This window comes from Gorilla gorilla, chromosome 3 (genome assembly GCF_029281585.2).
Source record: "Gorilla gorilla gorilla isolate KB3781 chromosome 3, NHGRI_mGorGor1-v2.1_pri, whole genome shotgun sequence".
Taxonomy (NCBI): Eukaryota; Metazoa; Chordata; class Mammalia; order Primates; family Hominidae; genus Gorilla; species Gorilla gorilla.
In genome coordinates this window covers 142,264,342-142,282,633 of record NC_073227.2, presented here as the reverse complement: position 1 = coordinate 142,282,633, position 18,292 = coordinate 142,264,342, and the positions used below count along the sequence as shown (strand labels likewise).

General features: G+C 39.3%; 1 protein-coding gene across 12 annotated transcripts in view; it reads right to left on the bottom strand.

The window, feature by feature from the left end:
• BLTP1 (bridge-like lipid transfer protein family member 1) overlaps nt 1-17,706 on the bottom strand; it is a 215,442-nt gene extending 197,736 nt beyond the window's left edge. For 9 of the 12 annotated variants that reach the window (XM_019025467.4, XM_055385634.2, XM_055385633.2 and 6 more), the window contains exons 1-2: nt 17,339-17,593; nt 15,813-15,890 (exon numbers count right to left, since the gene is read on the bottom strand). The gene's annotated coding sequence lies outside the window, so the exon portion shown is untranslated. Of the gene's footprint in view, nt 1-8,686; nt 8,796-15,812; nt 15,891-16,370; nt 16,429-17,338 lie in introns of those variants that run through there. The other 3 variants (XM_055385630.2, XM_055385628.1, XM_063705522.1) reach the window with 3 other exon arrangements.
• Between the last annotated feature and the right edge of the window lie 586 nt (nt 17,707-18,292).

Below are 18,292 nucleotides of genomic sequence, written 5' to 3'. Positions count from 1 at the left end.
ACTTAATATTATCATATTTGTATATTAAGCTAGATAAATCCCTCTTACCCTCCATCACCTCTATGTATTCTCCATTATTCCACGGGGAAACAATCTTCCTAGTTCAGATTCACTCTAGGTAGTCTGAACAGTAAAGAGACCTCCTGCTACCAGATACTTAGGATAAAGAAAAATTCACTGTAGAACTGTGACCCAACTTCTGACAAATATTTGTATGCATACACATATGTGTGCATATACATATGTATGTATATAGATATGTGTGTATATGTATATACGCACACACAGTAGGATGAATATGAATATTGAGATGTACCAACAATAAGAAAAAAGGAACAAAGTTCATATTTTATGATCCAAGAAAACAAGAAAATATTCCTTCATAATACCGTAGTAACATACGACTAACCCAACCTACCGATAACAAAACTATCTCATAATAAACCAGAAAGAGCAAAAAAAAAGCTAGACTTAATCACAAAGAGACCTATACAGTTAATACTACTTTAAGACTAAACAGCAGAGGAGATTTTTACAGATAACTACAAAAACAGCAAATTTTTTCTGCAGTAAAGAATACGGAAAGATAACTTTCTAATTGAAATTTGGTACATCTGACTTAACTTTCTAAACCTGTTTTCTGTTTATTCACCACAACTCTTATCTTTGGACATCACAAAACAAGTTTAAAAATTGGATGAGGCCAAGAACCTATAATCCCAGTGCTTTGGGAGGCAAAGGTAGGAAGAACTCTTGAGGCCAGAAGTTGGAATCCAGCCGGGGCAACACAGTGAGACCCCATCTCTGCCAAAAAAATAAAAATAAAAAACTAGCCAGGCATGGTGGTGTGCACCTGTAGTCCTAGCTACTCAGGGCATGGGGGCAGGATTGCTTGAGCCTAGGAGTTCAAGGTTACGGTGAGCTATGATCATGCTACTGCACTCCAGCCCAGCTGAGAGAGGGAGACCCCTTCTAAAATAAATAAATAAATAAAAATTGAATGAGATAACATTGCAGACACAATCTACAACACATTATGTTTCATATTTCTACACTGTTGAAATCTTATAATTTACAGAGGCAAATCAAACATCTCTTAAGAAAATAATACAGAGCTCAATAACAGAAGGTTTATTATTAACAGTGATATGAAAACCTAAACGCAGGAGCTAGAGAAGATTAAGAAAATGTTTTCAGTTTACAATAATCCTTTTTTTCCTACAGTGTAGAAACTGAGTAAAAAATGTTCTCATATTTTTCAAAGCTTTGAAAAATCCCTGTCAGCACCTTAAAATTTGAGGGCTAACTTTATAACATGAGCTTTCTCTTTCTTCCCTCTAAGTTTTTTTTTTTAACTTTGAAAAGGAAGCAAATACTTTGAAAAAAACTATCTTAAAAAATCTAAAACCAAATATTCACATATTACATAATGGTTTACATATCATAAAATAACATATGTATCGATTTCATACTTATTTTTACCATTCTACAGATTGCTAGCCAGCACATCACTAAGGAAGAAAAGACTCTGGAAGTTTCATGAGAGATGTGTCCCAGCATTCAGGTCTCCACATAAAAAGGAAATCTGTTTCTAATCAAATTCAAGGGGAAAGGATCTATCCACCAAAAATACCTCATCTAAAATAATCACGACCTACCACTGTAACAAACCATAGTCAAAAAGAATGTGGGAAGAGGTTGTTTAGGCTGTAAAGACAGAAACCCTACAGTATCAAACAAGTTTCAATCAGTATTTCCCAAATATTAGATTAATGCAAAGCCTTTAAGAGAAATCAACAGATAAAGGCTCAATATTTAAAAGAACATATTTTAAGCAAGTACAGAAATAAAGGCTAAGATTTTCAAAGCCCCTAAAGTAAGAAGTAGATATTCTGGTATAAAGAAAGTAAGACAACACTAGACACAGAATCCAAACAAAAATGTTGTTGTATGCTCAGCCACATGAAGTAGTATATCGCCAATTCCTTAATAGTGAGAGACTGGAGACTGTTATGGTAATCTATTGCAAAATCTTCATGGAGCAAACGGTGGAACAAAATACAAACTGGTTGTTTCCTCTTCCTCTACCCTTCCTGAACAGTTCAATCTAAAAGTTGCAAGGTGAAGCAGAGTAAAGCATGCGTCTGCACATGGGGAAGAGAGAAACAGAAGTCTCAGCAGCCTAGAGCTGGATGTCAGAGCCTGATACGAATAAATTAAGTATCCAATGGCATGACGGACAGGCTTGTGGAGTAGTGGCAGCACCTAAGGGTGTCAAAACCAGAGTGAGATGAGGAGCATACACTTGTAGGGGAGAAGTTAGGCACAGGATGCTGGAGCCTGAGCGGAAGGAGAAGAACATCCATGGCCAGTAGGGGCAGGAGGCGGCACAGGAGAAGCACCCAGCTTAAGGTTTCAGAGACTGAGAGGAATGAGAGCCTGAGCAGAGAGAAAAGAGTATCTACTCAGGAAGGCTGCCTGGCATAGGGTGTCAGAGCTCAAGAGAAGGGTCCCAGACCCAAAAGAGCTAAGTAGGGTTTCCATGCAGGAGAACAAGCTGAAAAGTATGTTGCGGCAGAAATAGGATAAGGAGGACACACCTGGGAGATGAAGTAAATAAACATATTAAGGATAATGGGAGCCATTATTACAATGTCTCACTGTTTGAGATATATAAAGGAAGAAAATTAGAATGAAACCTAAAATGGTAGATAAGAACTGGAGCTATGGTTTTCAATATAAATGGATATAGAAATAAATATAGCTGTAAATGTATTTATGTACCGTATATGTGCACGCATATGTTCACTAACAGGTCCTGAGAGCAACAACACCTCAATAAAAAGGAGCAGAAAACTTTCCTTCTAAAAGCTATTTTCTACTAAGAGGAAACAGGGCCCCTTGCAAAAGTGGCTGATTCCACAACTAAGGGACAGAAAGTAAAGATAAGCCTTGTTTTCCAGAAAGGAAAGAAGTACCCAAAGAATGATACGAACATGTCAAAAGGACACAGAAGCCAGCTTAAAGAGGCTCCCACTGGAAAAAGCTGGGACAGACTAAACATAAAAATGAATGATAGAGAGCCAAATCATGAGTGAACTCCCATTCACAATTGCTTCAAAGAGAATAAAATACTTAGGAATCCAACTTACAAGGGATGTGAAGGACCTCTTCAAGGAGAACTACAAACCACTGCTCAATGAAATAAAAGAGGATACAAACAAATGGAAGAACATTCCATGCTCATGGGTAGGAAGAATCAGTATTGTGAAAATGGCCATACTGCCCAAGGTAATTTATAGATTCAATGCCATCCCTATCAAGCTACCAATGACTTTCTTCACAGAATTGGAAAAAACTACTTTAAAGTTCATATGGAACCAAAAAAGAGCCTGCATTGCCAAGCCAATCCTAACCCAAAAGAACAAAGCTGGAGGCATCACGGTACCTGACTTCAAACTATACTACAAGGCTACAGTAACCAAAACAGCATGGTACTGGTACCAAAACAGAGATATAGACCAATGGAACAGAACAGAGCCCTCAGAAATAGTGCCACATATCTACAACTATTTGAACTTTGACAAACCTGACAAAATCAAGAAATGGGGAAAGGACTCCCTATTTAATAAATGGTGCTGGGAAAACTGGCTAGCCATATGTAGAAAGCTGAAACTGGATCCCTTCCTTACACCTTATACAAAAAATTAATTCAAGATGGATTAAAGACTTACATGTTAGACCTAAAACCATAAAAACCCTAGAAGAAAACCTAGGCAATACCATTGAGGACATAGGCACGGGCAAGGATTTCATGTCTAAAATACCAAAAGCAATGGCAACAAAAGCCAAAATTGACAAATGGGATCTAATTAAACTAAAGAGCTTCTGCACAGCAAAAGAAACTACCATTAGAGTGAACAGGCAACTTACAGAATGGGAGAAAATTTTTGCAATCTACTCATCTGACAAAGGGCTAATATCCAGAATCTACAATGAACTCAAACAAATTTACAAGAAAAAAACAAACAACCCCATCAAAAAGTGGGCAAAGGACATGAACAGACACTTCTCAAAAGAAGACATTTATGCAGCCAACAGACACATGAAAAAATGCTCATCATCACTGGCCATCAGAGAAATGCAAATCAAAACCACAATGAGATACCATCTCACACCAGTTAGAATGGCAATCATTAAAAAGTCAGGAAACAACAGGTGCTGGAGAGAATGTGGAGAAATAGGAACACGTTTACACTGTTGGTGAGACTGTAAACTAGTTCAACCATTGTGGAAGTCAGTGTGGTGATTCCTCAGGCATCTAGAACTAGAAATACCATTTAACCCAGCCATCCCATTACGGGGTATATACCCAAAGGATTATAAAACAAGCTGCTATAAAGACACATGCACACCTATGTTTATTGCAGCACTATTCACAATAGCAAAGACTTGGAACCAACCCAAATGTCCAACAATGTTAGACTGGATTAAGAAAATGTGGCACATATACACCATGGAATACTATGCAGCCATAAAAAAGGATGAGTTCATGTCCTTTGTAGGGACATGGATGAAGCTGGAAACCATCATTCTCAGCAAACTATCGCAAGGACAAAAAACCAAACACCACATGTTCTCACTCATAGGTGGGAATTGAACAGTGAGAACACATGGACACAGGAAGGGGAACATCACACACCGGGGCCTATCATGGGGTGGGGGGGAGAGGGAAGGGATAGCATTAGGAGATATACCTAATGTTAAATGATGAGTTAATGGGTGCAGCACACCAGCATGGCACATGTACACGTATGTAACTAACCTGCACGTTATGCACATGTACCCTAAAAAAGTATAATTAAAAAAAAAAGTGACAACACAGGTGCAACTACACTAGAAGAAACTATGAAGTAGTCTGAGGCTTGCACCTACTTACAGTGCATAGGTTTGTATTTAAATGAAGACAATATTCAAATTCATGCTATAAATACCTTCTTCTATATTGGCATTTTGTAATATGGTCTAAATAATTATATTCTTACATATCACCATGAATGTGATAATGTAAAATGCAGAGACATGGGTGTATTTCATTAGCAACTCAAACATGAGAAGAAGCTTTACATTTCTAGGAAAAGTTTTGTATTAACATTTGATTACTTTATATTTTAATGCAAAAAAAATAAAATAAATGATAGTAATGGATTATCACCCATTTAATAAAACAGGTATCTGAGTCCATACCAATATAATCAAATTTTGATGGCTAACAAAATTCTATATAGTCACATCAAAATAACTCTTTCCCCACCCCCCAAAAAATAATTATTAATGACAAAGGGAAAAAGAGGAACTTTGAGAAAGGCAAGTTAAGTGATCAATGTAAATACCAGCAGCAATAGGATAAGTCAAAACTGTGAGCCTCTTAATAGAACACAGTCTCACTTCTGTGATATTCCTGCCAAAGATGCATATAGCTTGAATCTAATCTAATCAGTGGAAGGAGATTCTGGGGGAAGGAGAAGCAGCAACAAAACCAGACTTTCACTTTTATTCTGGGCAGTCACATACTGTTTGTTTTACAACTGGCGTGTAATATTTCCATAATTTAAAAAGACAAAGTGATGGCTGGAGGACAGGATGCTGTAGTTGGGAAAACGGCTTTTTTTGCCTAAGCACACATTTCTTGGCCTCTCCTTATAACCATGGCCAAGGTATAGGTGTCTCCCAATCCCAAAATTCTAACCTAGTCATCTGTAACTCTATAATCACATCTTTCTTTCTACGGTTCTTAAATATTTGTATTTTGTAATTAACATGCAGATACTCACCGAGCAATACCAAACTCAGAGGCCTTCACATAAACTCAGAAATATCAGTTAATACCTTAGCAAGAATTATTTGATATGATAGCCTTGAGTGTAAAATGGAAAGAGGAATGCCTACAATGTTCTAGAATTGCAGGGAGGGGCGGAGACAACTACAAATAAGGAAGTAGATACAGAACACTAAAACAAAAGAGATTAGGGGAAAGGAGAAAGAGAAGGCAGTTATTATGGAACAACAGTAGAATCAAAAGATGCTGCTTCAGACTATATTTTTCCAGAAGCAGATCACTATATGGATTAAAAGCATAGACTCTATACTATGCTTCACCTGGGTTCAAATGTCAGTTCTGAAATTATAGCTGTGTGATTGTGGGCAAAATACCTAACCTCTCTGTACTCTGTTTCCTCGTGTAAAGTGAGGACACTAATAGTACCTATCTCATAGAGTTATGGTGTGTAAATTGATAAGTTGATGTAAAGCATCTAGAACTTCTGGCACATCATAGATACTGAATTGTATAAATGTTTGCTATTGGCAGCCAATGCTATTGGTGTCTTGCCCATATACTGTTGGCACTCACCTCTACACAGGAAACCTGCTCATTATGAACACCTGTGATACCCTGCTGAGTGCTGCTTTCTGACTGCAAGGACACACTCAGCTTGCACTCCAGGGACAAGCGAGAAACACCAGAGGTTTAATGTCAATTATGGCTAGGAAGTTGGTGGATTTAACACTCAAATTGTCCTTGCTCTTGGTTTGGGATAACTCCGATGGTAGTTTATTTGATGTCTTCAGAGTTCCCAATATGAGTGAACTCCAGGTGCCCACAGTGGTAACAGCCAGAATAATGCCCTTTATTCACTTCTATCCCTTTCTTTTCTTCCTTCCCCACTTCTACCAGTGTTTCCTATGATCATTTCCCAATAAACTATATTCCCTTGAATCTTTATCCCAGGTTTGTTTCTGGGGAAACCCAAAACAAAGCACTGTGTTTTTATTATTTATAACTAGGCCTATCAAATCTAAGGACAATTTTCTTTACAAGAAACATGACTGTGTGCTTTAGAAGAGACCATGAAACCATATGACTGAAGGCGCACAATATTTAATACATAAGACTTTTAAAATCCCAATCCAGAGCATACGTATGTGCAGGAGCTAGCTTTTGATAGAAAGAGGAACATTTCTTTTATCAGAACAGGAACAACAGAGAAAGAATGAACCCAAATGCAAGGAGATTCTGTAGAGAAAAGAATGACAGACTCTGATTGCTTCCATATATTTTTAAAGTATGAGTCAAGTTCATATTTATTTTAAAACATTTTTACTTCATCCTTTTTCTTCTTATTACTCCCAGTTTTTTTTGTTGTTGTTGTTATAACCCCATTACCTTCTATTGTCCCTTTTCCTCTTCAATTTTTCTTAACATTTAATTTGTGTTAATAACAGCTAGCAGAAGGATGACCCTAGGGTGATAGCTGAAAGGAATTATGGATGAGAGGACTTTCATCACCACAGCTTGACCCAAATCCCCCAACTCCACCCCATCTCAGCAAGATTTGATTAACTCAAAGAAGAAGAGTTGGAAAGAACTGGTTGATTACAATTTTCCCAATTCCCATCTGTGAACCTGCCCACAGGTCCTCAAGAAAGCTCAGTGCACTGGTTAATCCCCTTCCAGGGCTTCATGGCTCCTCTAAAACAAATATCCCATAAGTTGAACAGAACTGTGTGAAATAAGGTTTTCCTTTATCAGGCTTAAGCTGGAATATGTCCATATAACATTACTTATCACTTGAGAAGACCTAGCTGTGAAGAGCCACAGCTTACCCTGGCACTGTCATGAGAAAGTATATTTGATTTTGATTATTTGGAGCAACATAGAAAGTACAATATAACCTTTTCTATGTGTTTTTGCTTATCCATTCAATAAATATTTATTGGGCTTAAAAATTCTACCATACAGCTCAGAAATTCTGAGTATTAAGTGTAAGAGTTGGAATATTCATAATATTTACTAGAATGTCTAACAATATAGAAAATGCTAAATAAATGCTGCTTGAATGACTACCCGTCTCTTAGTACTTATCACACTGTATTGTAATTATCGGTTTAGAAATGTATCTCCCCCACTAATGACTGCTCCTTAAGGATGTGCTTGCCATACTCATTTGGGTATCCAATATCCAACAAAGTTCCTGGCATTGAGCAGTCTCTCAATAAATATTTGCTTCATAAATGAATGAAATAAATGCATCATTATAAAAAATACATCATTATGAGCTATTGTCAAAGATAGGCAAGTATTTCTAATGTATTCAGGGCCAAAGACACTCCTAAATGATCTTTTCTACCCTTAAGAAAATTTGGTTCTCTGGTTGAGTGTTGTAGCTCACGCCTGTAATCCCAGCACTTTGGGAGGCTGAAGTGGGCGATCACTTGAGCCCAGGAGACCAGCCTGGGTAACATGGGGAAACGCCGTCTCTACAAAAAAATACAAAAATTAGCTGGGTGTGGTGGCAAGCACCTGTACTTCCATCTACTGGAGAGACTGAAATGGGAAGGACACTTAAGCCTGGGAAGTCAAGGCTACAGTGAGCTGTGACTGCGCCACTGCATACCAGCCTGGGTGACAGAGCAAGACCCTGTCTGAAAAAAAAAAAAAAGAAAAGAAAAGAAAAAAGAAAAAATGGCTCTCATTTTCCAGAGCTAAGAAGAGATCTCATTACAGTATTTCTCACCCACCCCCTACAACCGGCCTGCCAAAAAAAAAGTAAAGAAACAGAACATTCAATATTTTAAGAACCCAATTCCAAATAGAACAAAAATGAAAAAAAAAATTTAATCATACCCAAATCCCTCATGCAACAATGAAATCACAATCTTTGGACCTAAGCCATCCACAAATCTTCACACCATTATATTAAAGTCTTCTGGATTTCATCACAGTTCTTTAAGGGCTGGAAAATAAACCAACTTTAAAGCTCTCCTTTGAACTCCACCAACATACACTCTCTTCATCACCAAGTAAGGTTATGTACCTGTTAGCACATAGCACCATTACTGTATACTAGAAATTCTGTGAATTATGTACTCTGTACAATCACATTTCTACATTGCTTTCTACATTTAGTGATCAATATTAAATGTTGCAGACCAAACGTTTAACTTGAAAACCTTTAACTGGTCTCTGCGCATATGTAACAAATTATCTTCAGATAATTTGTGTAGGGTTACCAATTCTAAAGACATTTATCTCCTCCTTAACAATTAAAACACCAAGTAATTGATCCAAATATCTCAGTAAATACCAAAACAAAAGATCTGCCTGAATAGATTGTTTATCTTTGCCATGGCCTAAGGAGATCCCAAAACAAAAGTAAAATACAAATCAGATCATACAACATTTTTATTCAAAATAAAGTTTCAAGGAGTGTTTAATTCATGTAAACTGTTTGTAAAGTGACAAAAATGGTCTAAGCACTAACCAAGCCTCAGGCAGATGGCCTGGAACAAATGACTTTGTGAAGTTCCTTCCAATTCTATGATGCTATACAGATAAAGTATACAAAATATGTGTCTACTGCAATTGAATATCTCACTTAAAATAATTATGTAAACTTTATACATTTAAGATAGTACTGGAATGTATAAAAAGGTTGACACTACCCATTACATGTACAGTGATTTGTAGGACCCTCTCTGCTTAAAAATTGCTCCCATCATGACACAACAAGGCCTAAAATTACACCACCCATTTATTTAAATAGAATGCTAACCAATATTTTTAAGAATGCAAAGATATCTTAATGGGATTTCAATAATACCTACCATTCATGATTACCATGTGGTATTAGTGTAAATTGATTCATTAGAGTGCTTTTCTCATTCACAAGCAGGACCTATGAATATTACAAAAAGCCTAAGATTCCTGAAGATGTGGAAAATCTTCAAAAGAGATGGGCAACAAATGCAAACTTAGCCTCCTTAACAATTCTGGACAGGGCCAGCATCTTCGTGCACATAAATCAAAATTATATAATGTCCTATTCTGTTTATTCAAGCAGACAAAATAAACAATTATCCTCTTAGGTAAAATAGATTAGGTATAATCCTTGCTACCTAGGAAGGGTCACTCCAGGTCCTTTTCAGTCCCAGGATTCTATACACAACAAACACAATTTCACCTGTTAACTAATTCTAAAGCCCAACAGAATTATGTGGTAAAATAACATTCAATCAGAAATAATAGAAATTGTCTGGTATCTTAGAAGTAGAGTAGGCTTTAAAACCAGATTTGAAATGGAAAGCTGGCTTCATCCCTTTTATACTTCTGTTAGCTGTGAGCAAGCCTCTGAATCTCTTTGCGCCTGTTTCCAAATAGTAGGATGGCCATCTCTTCCTTGAAGAGATGCTGAAGGCATTAAAAACATAAAGCAAACATAAAACTCACAGCACAGCACTTGACAAAAAACATTATAACAGTAGTAGCTAAGCTACTTTTATTAATATTCTTAAAGAAAAAATCAATTCAACAAAAAAGTGAAAGCTAAAAAACAATAAAGTCCATGGCAGTAAACAACGATTAAAATGTATTTCAGTCCTTACAATAAGTAAAATAAAAACTTTTTTTTCTTTTTTGGGACAGAGTCTCACTCTGTCACCCAGGCTGGAGTGCAGTGGCACGATCTGGCTCACTGCAACCTCTGCCTCCCGGGTCCAAGCGATTCTCCTGCCTCAGCCTCCCAAGTAGCTGGGACCACAGGCGCCTGCCACCACGCCCGGCTAATTTTTTGTATTTTTAATAGAGACGGGGTTTCACCATGCTAGCCAGGATGGTCTCGATCTCCTGACCTCGTGATCCACCTGCCTCGGCCTCCCAAAGTGCTGGGATTACAGGCGTGAGCCACCCACCATGCCCAGCCAAAAACCATATTTAATAACAGAATTGTACTTATAACCAAAAGAAATTAGTTGCCACAAATAACAATCAAGAAAGTACCAATATGAATAACATAGTTCCACAAGTACTAGTGAGCATGATTCTTAGAAGAAAATCAAATACTAGGCAAAAGAAATATTCAGGTATGGCGACTGATGATCCAAACACTATAAATCAGCAAACGAAACAAACATAATTTTTAATATCATAATCTATGCTACAAAAATGGTTCTTCATGCTTATATATCGAAGAACTCTGAATATCTAAGAAGTCATATCACCCAACCAAAAATGCTGTATTTTACCGAACCTCACCTCCATAGCCAGAAATTTATGCTGGTTCACCTAAATACTTATCAAAATAATTTTTTCAAAAACTTTTTTTTTTTTTTGAGACAGAGTCTCGCTGTGTTGCCCAGGCTAGAGTGCAGTGGCGCAATCTCAGCTCACTGCAAGCCCCTCCTCCTGGGTTCATGCCATTCTCCTGCCTCAGCCTCCCGAGTAGCTGGGACTACAGGTGCCTGCCACCACGCCCGGCTAATTTTGTTTTTATATTTTTAGTAGAGGTGGGGTTTCACCATGTTAGCCAGGATGGTCTCAATCTCCTGACCTTGTAATCCACCCACCTCAGCCTCCCAAAGTGCTAGGATTACAGGAGTGAGCCACTGTGCCCAGCCTCAAAAACTTAAAAAGCTGTAGAAAACATATCAACTAAGAGGACAGAGAGAGCTAACTACAATCTCTCCAAATCTAGAAGAAATCGTGACTTTTAAATATTATCTACTTTTAATGGTAATACTTTAGGGGTAATTACTACCTTCAGCATACTCCTTAAAATGGTGAGCAATACAAAGAGATAAATAGAAACTACCACGAATGAAAGGGTTAGTCCTCATACCATAAATTAATTAGTTATAGGGCTTCATTTATGCTTTTTTCATATTGGCTAACAAACACATTCTGTAAGTTTCTTTTAATCAACAATTCAATTTCTCACTTCCATTTTTATTTAAAATACTCTAAAACACTAAATAACACTAAAATGCTAGCATCAACAAAGTAAAATTCTAAAGGTTTTTTTGAAATAAAACTATTTCTTTTTTCCTATGTAGCATTTAGGCTTTTCTCATATCTTCCAGTCTTAAGCCACCTGGATCAGGAACCCTCACCTGATACACAGCAAACTAGCCACCCAAAAAAACAGGGACTTGGGAGACAGGGAGGGGAAAATGGTCACATGTGTTTACCAACACTCTCATCATATCAAGTTCAAAGAAAATATTTTTTTAATTGGAGTGTTGCTAGGCAGAGAGCCAAATGGATCCACATAATAGCCAATTCCTGTGAACCAAGAATATTACTATAACTGAAATTGAATTTTTATGTGACTATGACAAAAAAAGCTGTTGGTCTCCATCCAGCAGCTAAACTAGTGAGCCATCATGGAATTAAACCCTCCAGCCCCAGTTGAGCCCCTAGATCAGGGGTCCCCAACCCCCAGGCCGCAGACTGGTACTGGTCTGTGGCCTGTTAGGAACTAGGCCACACAGCAGGAGGTGAGTGAGGATTACCACCTGAGCTCTGCCTCCTGTCAGATCAGCAGGTGGCATTATTCTCATAGGAGCGCAAACCCAATTGTGAACTGCACCTGCGAGGGATTTAGGTTGTGCACTCCTTAAGAGAATCTAATGCCTGATGATCTGAGGTGGAACAGTTTCATCCTGAAACCATCCCCCCACCAACCCCACCCCTGTCAAGTGCACGGAAAAATTGTTCTACAAAACTGGTCCCTAGTGCCAAAAAGGTTGAGGACCACTACCCTAGATAACTAAAGTCCCAACCTACATCTTTGCTGCATCCTCCTCAAAGACCCTGAGCCAGAAGCACCCAGTTTAGTCATTCCCAAATTTTTGATCCACAGAAATTGAAATAAAAAACATTTATCGGTTTAAACCCCTAAGTTCTGGGATAATTTGTTATTTAGCCATAGATACTAATACAAAGTATGAGAAGGGTAATTTTGCAAGAGATCTTCAAGGTATCTCTAACTTGATGATTCATATATGTCATCTTAAGCTAAGCCACCTCACCTCCTCCTCCCTACTAAAAGATCAGGAGTCAGCAATGCCACATCAAGAAGCCTACTGATTACAAGAGTGAACCATTTCCTCTTTCTACAATAAGTCAGAGTCTCCTGCATAAACTTTGTAGAGTAGCCCTTTATCCTGCCTCCTACAAATTTATCTGTATATATCATCATCATCTCCTTCCTTCCTGTCTCAGTAGAAGTCTATCTAAAGTACCCTTGACCTGAGCCCTTGTATTATATCCTTTCCAGTTTGTTCAGTGACTTTGCTTCACCAATTATTTTGCCTCATTCCTTTATCTTCAGATTTTCTTACTGATCACTCTTTATCTTCAGCAAATAAACATGTGCTTATATCCCTTATACCTTAAAAAACAAAAACCTTCTCTCAAACTCATAGCTTTAGCTATATCCTTCTCTATTCATTTACAACTAAACTTTCTGAAATAGTAAATGACATTAGCTATTTCAACATCCATGTCTCTTACCCAGTGTGAATTAGCTTCACTTGTAAAACTGCTCTTGCTCAGGTCATCAACGATTTCTTAAGTGATATGTCCAATGGATACTTTAGTTGTCCTCATCCTATTTGATGTCTATAGATGTCTAATACTCATTCCTTTTCTCTAAACTCGGTTCTTCCACTGACTTTTGTGACTCTCTTACCCAATCTTACTTCCCTGCCCACTCCTTTGAGGTGTATTTTTCTTTAACCTCACCCTTAAATGCTGTTGTTCTCCAACCTCATTTCTCTTCTATTTTCACTCTACATTTTCCTGAGTGATCTCATCCATTGCCATTGCTTTTAACTATCATCTTTAAATTGTGACTCCAAAATTTACATCTCAAGCTGGGTATTCTGCTTAATTCAGATCCATATACACAACTGACTAATGACATTTCTTAGAAGTCACGGATGCCTCAGATTTAATGGACCAAACTGAACTCATCTCCTCCAATCATGTTCCCCAATCTACTGCTCTTCCTACACTTCCTACCTCAGTAAATGGCCCCAGAATCTACTCAGTTTCCCAAGCCAGAGAATTCATTCTAAGCACCTCAAAAGTATTTATTAAACATTAACATATGCATAAAGATGATGGTGGCTAGAAATTACCCTGACTTCATTTTCCCTCAAGCCCACTAAATCCTATCCATCTACCTTCTTTACATCTATTAAATCCATCTCCATTTCTTAATTCCAATATGCACTGCAGTTCTCATTTCCCACCTGGATAACTATAATAGCCTCTAACTGATCACCAGTCTTCAAAGCTCACCTCCCTCCAATTCATCACCTAAACAGTTCCCTATCTGACCATGTATCTTCTATACAAGTTCCTCAAAATTTTCTCAAATCAAAATATTAATTTTGCTAAGCTCCCATATTATCTTTAATATGAAATACAGTATGCTAAAATTAAGTCTACAAAAATCCTCGTTTCACCAGGTGTGGTGGCTCACACCTGTAATCCCACCACTTAGGGAAGCTGAGGCGGGTGGATCACTTGAGGTCAGGAGTTCGAGACCAGCCTGGCCAACATGGTGAAACTCTGTCTCTACCCAAAATACAAAAATTGGCCAGGCATGGTGGCACATGCCTGTAATCCCAGCTACTCGGGAGCTTGAGGCATGAGAATTACTTGAACCCAGGAGGCAGAGGTTGCAGTGAGAAGAGATTGCCCCACTGCACTCCAGCCTGGGAGGCAGAGTGAAATTGTGTCTCCAAAAAAAAAAAAAACCTAGCTTCCCACTGTACATTAATGCAGAACTCACAGAGAATCCTGCTTTACCAACTAAAATAATATAAAATTTTTTATTATAAATTCTTACTATATGAGTAATGCTCACTTTCTAGTCTTTTACATAAACCAAAAACATACTTGCTTATCAAATAAAGACAACATATTAATTCACAAAAAATGTTACCTTCTAAGAGAAAATGCACTACTGTAGTGTTCTCCAGGGCCATGAAGACCATTACTCTATTACCAGAAGCCTGGATGTCTGACACATGATACTCAATAGCTAGTTATGAAATGAATTACACTGCTTCTTAATCACCTTTGATCATGTCTTCCATTATTCTCTGTAGAATTCATAAAAAATATACTTGAGTTCAGCCATACACAATATTCTATGAAAAACAAACCAAAAGTCAACTACTTTTCTTCATTTTCTCAATTTTTGTTTTTTGAGATGGAATCTCGCTCTGTCGCCCAGGCTGGAGTGCAGTGGTGCGATCTCAGCTCACTGCAAGCTCTGCCTCCTGGGTTCACGCCATTCTCCTGCCTCAGCCTCCCGAGTAGCTGGGACTACAGGCACCTGCCACCACGCCCGCTAATTTTTTGTATTTTTAGTAGAGACGGGGTTTCACCGTGTTAGCCAGGATGGTCTCGATCTCCTGACCTCGTGATCCGCCCGCCTCGGCCTCCCAAAGTACTGGGATTACAGGCGTGAGCCACTGCGCCCGGCCATTTTCTCAATTTCTTCTTAAAACACTTTACAAACATAGGTAGATTAAAGAGCAAGCAAAAGAGAGAACAGAATTTTGACACCTGTTAAGCAAAGGATTTCCCTGCTTTCCCCTGCCAATACACAGGCTAAGCACATGACTTAATTTGTCAATCAGGTATCAATAGCTCAAAAGTCAAGTAAAATGACTAACAGGTTACATTACATATCACCACCACCCCACCCCCATTCCCTAGCAATATAGGCAGATTAAACCACAACTGAAGCAGAAAGTCAGAAGACCCAGCTACTTGGGAGGCTGAGGCAGGAGAATGGCGTGAACCCGGGAGGCGGAGCTTGCAGTGAGCCGAGATCGCACCACTGCACTCCAGCCTGGGCAACAGAGCGAGACTCCGTCTCAAAAAAAAAAAAAAAAAAAAAAAAAGTCTTTAACCGAAAATTTGACCTTTTTAAAACTTAGCCAAAAATACTTACCCAAGTTTTTTTCCAGAGTTTGCAACGTTCTGTTTTTCCTTCTCCTTTTCTTCAGATAGTCTTTCTGCAGTGTTTCATCTTAACAAACATGAAAAGAATGGCATTTTAACTAATTATACAAGGTATTCTGGCTTTACGAGCAGCATAACCATTTCTGATTATATGATTTCGTTACTTAATCATGCACAAACAGGAGGAAACTCTTTTAGTCCAATATTACGTTTCCTTGTTTAAAGTTTCCAAACAAGAAATACTCCTAAGTATAAAATAAAACTACAACTTCCAAACTAAAGCCTTCCAAAGACTCCAAAACCACTGTACTTAAGAGCATGAGTTTGGTAATCAAAGGTCCTAGAGATCAAATCCTATGTTTAAAACATAACTCAAAATGCGACATTGAGAAAGTTTCTCTCAAACTGCTGGGTCCTTGCTGGCAAGAACAGTGCCACAATGTCCTTCCTGGCATACTTTTTATCAAATGAAAATCTTGCAAAATCACAGGGTGCTTGGGAGTTGGTATGGCATACTGACTAAGGGACTGCAAAGGAGTCAGATTACCTGGTTTCAGTCACAGCTCTGACTTTGAACATGTTACTTTGTAGGTCTATTCTGTTCTTTCATCTAGAAAATGGGAATAGTAGACTTTACATTATAGGATTGTTATGATGATTAAATGTGATAATATATGCACATAATTATATGTACCACTCAATAGTTACAAAGTATTCTGGTTATTCATCTATTTTTATACTTTGTATAATTAACTTGGAATAAAACAACTTCATTGCTACGCACAGGGTGAAAGCAGAAACCACTAAACCAGTTGAAACTTACAGGCGCTTAGACAGTTATAAAGCCCATGATTTCCTTAAAGAGGAAATTCACATGAACTTTTACCTTTAACAAACGTCAACACTAAGGCCAACAGGAAGGTAAAAAAAAAAAAAAAAACGACAACAACTAATACTCTCCGGAAGAAAAATCAACTTCTCTTCACCTTCCTTTGACCAATAGGAAATTCTGCTGAAACGTAGTCTTCTAGAGTGCAGTGCAGCAAGCACCAACTCAGAATACAAAACACATCAATCCTGGAGAAGAAAGCGGGGGTTGTTCCAAGGCTTCCCTGCCCTCGGTCAACCGACCCTATATTAAGCAGCATGGGGTCTACTACAACCCAGTGCAGCTGGCAAGGCTGCAGTCCGAGCCTGCGGGTGCACGGTCCTTCCTGCCGAGTCCACACACCAGCAAGTGGAGCGCCTCACCATCACCCGCAGGAACTGCTCCTGTATCAAAGTCCCCAGCCATCCGACTGCCATGGCCCTTCCAGACTTTGCCACTGACCTCCAACCCCTGGTCTATAGGTGCCAGGGCTGTAGGTAAGGATGGCAAAGGAATATGAAAGAGTCGCCGCCGCAGGCAGCCACTACTAAGCCAAAGCTCTCAGACTCCGACCAGGTTGAGTTCCAGAGACACTGGAAAAAGGGGCTGACGACCTCAACCCCGTCTGGGCCGGCCCATCCCCTCACCTGGGCGAGTGCCGAGGCAGCCCGAAATCCCTCTGGCCTCTCTCCGGGGAACGCCGAGGGCCTTGGGCGGCGGCAGGGGCGGCGACGGCAGCAGCACCGAGCCGGATGCAGCCTGCGAAGCTCTGTCGGTGCCCACACCCTTTAGCCCCGCCGCCCGGGGCCGCCGCCCAGGTCCAGACCCTGGCCGCAGCCACCGACACCCAAGGGGGCGGAGGAGGAGGGGAGGAGTCCCAACCGAGGCCGGGCGGCACTGCGCCTGCGTCAGGCAGCAGCGTCACACGCCAGCGTCGCCGGCGCCTCGAGGTGCGCCACTCAAGCCCTGCCCAGGAATCCGGCGGCGTCCCGCCCTGTTTCCTCCTCCCTGGGCTGCAGAAGGAGCCAGAACCCTGAATTTGAAAATCGCTTTGCTACCCTAACAACCCAAAGGAAAAGTTAGTGCCTTCCTGATAGCAGGAGACAGATAAGCCCACTTAGGAGACGGAGGCTAACGAAAAAGGAGCATCGGATGGGTGTATGACGTGAAATGAGTCCTTACGAAATAGAGATGCTTTTATGACATGATCGATGAGAGCTCGATTGTGTGAAATGCTGCCACGCTGAATATCTCAACTAAGTCTATTATGCTGATGATATTAATGAAAAGTAATTTGCTGCTCCTCTTTTTAAAGAGAAAGGCTCTTAATATTATTTAGCGGGTGAACCAAGGCAAACGACTTCTTGGAATTAGAGGAATGTCGCAGATATTTTTTTATCTGCGCTATATACTAGCAATAGTAAACAGTGTTTAGCAGGGCTTATTGACTAATCCTTCCAAAATCCTGTGAGGCTATTCTCATCCCCGTTTATCTCCATTTCACAAATTGAAAAACTAAGACACTGAGAGGTTAAATAACTTGCTAGAGAACCAGGGTTTGGACCCAAGAAATGTGGCTCCAAAGTATTACTGTATACTGC